Below are 6,000 nucleotides of genomic sequence, written 5' to 3' on the forward strand. Positions count from 1 at the left end.
ATACTGTTTAAAGAGATGGGCTCCTCCTAAAGAATAAACTGCCCTTTGGATTTGTTGGAAAGGATTTAAAGAATAATCTGCTCTTTGGATTTGCTGGGAAGGATTTTGTTTTTCCTCAGGAGCTTTAAGGTAGGTAGCAAAATGTTTCATAAAGTAATAGAACATTATGTTGGAGTGAATATGATTATTACATAATTTTTTTTTTGATTGGTAAATGGTCGGAGCTTTCATATTATATTGTATTAAAAATTATGATTACATGTTTCTTTGTTCAAACAAGCAGCGGTAGGAAAGAATGTAGAAGAAAACTTTCAGTCTTACCCGATACCTTAGTCTTTTACAAAATACATTTGTAAAAGGGACATTCCTCAGTTTTACATTTTGATCATCCTAATATTAATTTATGTTCTAAATGTGTTTAAAACATATGGAGTGTTGAAGATAAATCAAATTCCTTTTGTTCCTTTTTAATCAAAAGATCACCGACATCTCTTATTCACAAACTGAGTTTTTTCTTGATATCCTTTTAAGCTTTGTACTCCTACGATGCGGAGTGGAAAATTGAAATTCTATGATCACAAATCACTACAAACTTGATATTAAGAGGTTAGTACTATACATTAAATTAAATACTGCTTTGGAAAGGATAAAAGTAAGACAAAACACTTTTCTGATTTGTAACTTAATACTTAAGGACTAATCCTCTTTAATTTTAGATAATTTGAAATCAGTACTATCTTTTATCTGCAAGATAATTGTTAGGTAGATTTGATTATTGTAGATAATTTCCTAAGGTTAGTTGTGATTTTGTTATTTTTTAATACTTTACTACTTTGATTCAAATTAGCTACCAAATGAGCACGAAGATAGAGTTCTAAAGTTCCTAATTTAGTGTTTAGATTTATTTTGACTGGATCTAATTTTATTTTGAGATCTATGTTTTGTTCCAATGTTGATAGTTTAATAATGATCCTATCCCACTTGTACACTGAGGGCCCTTCCATTACACGAGCTGTAATGAGAGACCTATTAGAAGATACCATAACGATCGCTGGAAAAGCTGCTTACCAAAAATGCATTGCTGATTACATACATATAACTACAAGAGTAAGAAAGATAAAGAGAATATAGGCCAAACCATAAACAAAGGTGGAGACAAAGGAGCTAGCACAAACCAAAATTCAACAAACCTACACTTTATATTTATAGTAATATTTGTACATGCATGTTTGAAAATGCAAAATATTCCCATGAAGAGTAGGTTAACAGTAAAACCAAAAAGCTAGATGCCAAAACACCATGTTGTGGAACCAAAACTAGTAGTATTGGAAAGCAAACCAACCCTAGATGAGAAAGAGGATCACCCTACCAACCATAAAAAAAATAAAGTTGCCTTGTCTAGAACAAGAAGCCCTAAAATAGAAGATGATGAAAACTATGCAAAAATGCCTCCACCCAAATAAAGGAGAGCTATACTTCCTCATCTTTCTTCCAACACACCATGATGATATCTGCAGCTTTATCCAACTTGTCTACCTTTGATTTGGAGGGAAACACATATGCCAATTGCTCTTTGCTCAATTTTAACATATTTGGGAATGTTGTAAACTCCAATTTGTCGAGATCATCGAAAGCCACCCCTGGTTCAATGTAGGCCTCAAACATATGAAGGAACTCATATAACCACTTCTTGTCTAGGTCTTCTATGATTCCCCTCCAATGTAGCAGAAAATTAATACTAGCTTCCATTTTAGGCCAAACTGAATAGGATTGGATATTATCCTAGATGTATAAAGAAGGCCTCATAGCGACACTAGCTAACCTTGGGCTGCCCGAGGGATAAGCCATCTAGATTTTAGGGAAGGAAACCTTGAGCTTATGATCAATACAGAGGACAACATTCTCCAAACCTACCAACCAAGGGGGGTCGAAAATGTTATAACAAAGCCGAATGATCTCCCAACTCCCAATGTTTGCCCTAGCTAGAAAACCTATGAAGAAGCCAATAATAGAGCTATTAGTTCGCCAGGTGAAATCATAGTTGAAAGCCTTCTCCCTTAAAGCCCAGTTAACAACAAACCTAGACATATCATTTATCAGGTTTAAAATTCTATTCCATCTCTCGGGCTTAACAGATCCCTGAAATGCGATAGTTCTAATCTCCAACACATGGTATAGTGCAATTGCTAACTCCATAGAGACTCCAAATTAAAGCTAATACTAGACAAAATACACCAAGACAACTAAAAAATCTGCTAAAAGGCCAAAATTAAATAGACTAGATCTAAGGAAGGATCTAACATGAGCAGAACACGTCACTTGTTAAGTGATCATGACCTGATGAGTCTAAAAGCCTTGAAAAGGTATGATTATGGATTTGCTGGCTAAATTATACTTAAATGATTGGAGTTGGGAAACTCTAACATGTGATTATATGTCTCATTACTAAAAAGTATGGGATAAAAACGAGAAAGGAAAAAGCCCAAAAGTTACGAAAAGGGGAAGTGTATTACACTACATGAATCAAAACTAGGACGATGCTAAGGCTTTGAGAATAAAATCCTCACCTTGAACTCCTTTGTTTGCTAAAACATCTGCTTTTGTATTAGCTTCTTGATATATGTGTTGGAACCTCGATTCTTCAAACTAGTCAATTAAGCTTAGAACATTTTCAAGTTTAGAGTTCATCACCCAGTTTGGAGTTTTACATTTTTTAATGGCATTAATAATAATTTGGGAGTCTCCTATGATTATTCTTTTTATCCTCTTTTTAAAACTTAATTCTAGTCCTTCCCTAAGTGCTTCTAATTCCTCTATATTGTTAGAAGAGATGCGTAGGGGTTTGGCTCTTTTAGTGATCCATTTTCCAATGTTTGACCTTATAATGCAACCTATTCTTTCTTTTCCTGGATTACCTCTTGATGCTCCATCAAAGTTAAGTTTCATCCAACCTTTTGGTGACACTTCCCATATGCATTCTTTTCTTTCTTTTTGATCTTTTTTTCTCATAGACTAATGGGGGGTTGATCAAGAAGGTCCAATTTTTTTTCATTGTTCCGTCCCATTCTCTGAACGACCCTTCAATTTTGCCAAATTTTCTTAAATAGTTGTTCATAACTTTTGTTATGATAGCTTCTACTTTGCTGACGAGGGAATTCACACTCAATTCAATGTTGCTGAAGATTCACCTATTCCTTTCTTTCCATATTTCCCACATTAGTATGGTTGGGGATATATTCCACAATTTACCATATATACTAAAATTGTTTTATGTTTGCTATCCTAACAGATGACTATTGAGGTCCTATAGATGATTATTACATAATTAGTTCACAATCTAGCTCCTATTCATACTTGTTACAGATGATTATTACATAATTAGTTCACAATCTAGATCCTATTCATACTTGTTAATTAAGTCTATTTAAAAAAGTAGATATGATATTTAATTCTTAGTGTTTCATATTGTTAGATTAAAATATTTGTCATGATCTTATGTTGTTCTATGTCTATCCTTGCCCTATATGTGATTAAAAATGTTCATTGTATCAAAATTTTCGTTTTATTTACATTCTTTGATATTTGCAAGTTCAATTAGGCTTTTAGATATTTGGTGGCTACTTCCACAACCAAATTTTACATGTTACTGGAGTTTGTCGATTGTCTATTGTTAATCTTTTGAGAGATTTTTTTGTGTATACATTTTAATAGATCTTAAACATAATCATGTTTTTTTTGCATCAACTGATTTCTTTGAGTGTTTAAAAAATGACTGAAATATTAGACCTTGAGGATCTCCTCTTTGTGATTTTAAATTTTATCTTCAATCAAAACATAATTAAAATTTGAGCTTAGAATGTTAAACAAGCTATAGTTTTGTTCAGATTGAACATTGAAGGGTAGTTCTATAAGAGTTTGAAATTGAATTGTAGTAGACAAATTTTGAAGGTGAGTAAAATTTTATATCATTTTTAATCAAATCTAAACATGTCATGATGTCTCAAGACTTGAAGAATAAAAAATTGATTGTCAAATAGTCAAATTTAGACACTTCGTCTTTAGAACCTTAAGAACTTAGGTTTTTTGTCTCCCAGTTTTCAAATTGAAAATATTGCTATCGAAAGTAAATCTTCCACCAGGAACCCTATATGTACAAAATCTTAACAACTTCATAAAAATATTGAATATACTTTTTTTTAAACTTATGTTGTGAATTTATCTCCTTAGAATTAAAATAGTATACTTCAATATTTTTTTTATTTATCTATTTCATATAACTATGGCAATGACCATAAAACCTAATGTAGGCAATGTAGAGCTATTTTCCGTACAAGGTGTTCCATCTCTCTACATTCTACTTGAACATGTTAGACTTTTTTAATTTTACCTAAACATGACAATTACTGAAGTTCATTCCTTTTGCAAATATTAAATGATTGTCATTCACTAAAAGAGCTTAAGTCACTAAGCAATATAAATATGTACATCCATTCCCAAGAGTTGTGGCTTCACAACACACCCCATTTTTGACTTGAAAACAGAGAGCCCCTTTTGTCATTTTTAAGTTGTAGGGACTCGCTCTCCAAAATAGGGCAAATTTTGAGACACCTTGGGAAGTGGGACTACTGTGGGTTGGCTTTATGATTCAGGTAGGGCATCGTTGTCCACAATCTGGTAGTAGGGAGAGGCCATTGTTGCACTAAGGAAAAGGTGCGTAGTTGCACACCTAACACAACTATGCTAAGTGCACAACTCCACAACCCCTTCACACAAGGCCAAAAGGTGCACTTGTAGACTTTGGCAAGGTGCGTCATGTGCACATCCTACGTAACCTGTGCCTATAAATAGGGGACCCTTCCTCCAATTGTAGTCATTGTTGCTTATGAGCTCTTGATCGGCACACCATCACACCCTTGCACCCTCTGATGTTTCGCCAAACTTTGTCGTGTGCACTAACTCCCATGACACCAAGATAAAACCCCAATGCACTCGGGTAGGTTGCATGACCTCTAGCAATTCACCCCCCCAAGCACCATGCTCACACACAAGCACACAAACAAATGGTGCATAGTTGCACACCTAGTGTACCTTTGCAACTGCATTATCTATGCAAACCTCAAAGGCCAACTCACACAAACCCTCTTAGCTAGGTATCAATGCAATAGGCACACCCTATGCATGTGCGCTAGCGTGCAACTTGTATCTTCCTTGGTTTTCTGACCTAGTCTCCTATTTTTTCCCCAATTTTGTTTGACCATTGAGCGTCATTTTGACATCCAGGCTACATTATTATGATGTTTAACCTTTTGTGCTATTTACAATGACATCATCATCTTTTCTAGCCGTGAAGATCACACCTAAGTTGGTAACCTTCAAGTTCCAAGACATACCAAAGAAGCCGAGATTCATTGATTTACATTTTGAGACCATTGCATAGAACTCAAATACATAGATTGGAACAAGTTCCTAGTGCTATGCAATGAACTACATGCGAGATCAGAGATGATCTCGTCACTCATGTAGAGTGACTCAGTGAATAGAGCATCACACTCGTTGTTTGTCTAGTCCTCTAAGTTGATTATGACATTGGCTTAGTACTACACGTTGGAGGAGGTGGTTAAAAGTGTACTTGGAAAGATTGTCTTATACATTCAGACATACAATAATGAGAAGGTATTCCACCTACTTGGTGCAAGATATATACTTGATCACTAGAACCCCAAGAAATAGGAAATCAAGCATGTAGACATGACCAAGGGTTACATTATTGATGATATTGTCTACATCATCTTTCTTTCGAGCAAAGTAATGAGACTTATTGCAAAAAGTCATTTGGAGACTTGGATGGTCCACTGTTAGAAATAGATAATCATTTTGCCCACAATTGAATATTGTTAATTACTTTACAACATACATATGAAAGTAAACCAACAATGTTGAACACTGAATAAATCCATACACAAAGAGAACTCATAATACCATATTTTGTTAACTAGGGAA

The sequence above is a fragment of the Cupressus sempervirens genome, chromosome 2 (assembly GCF_028749045.1).
Source record: "Cupressus sempervirens isolate cs-2001-9-10 chromosome 2, ASM2874904v1, whole genome shotgun sequence".
Taxonomy (NCBI): domain Eukaryota; kingdom Viridiplantae; phylum Streptophyta; class Pinopsida; order Cupressales; family Cupressaceae; genus Cupressus; species Cupressus sempervirens.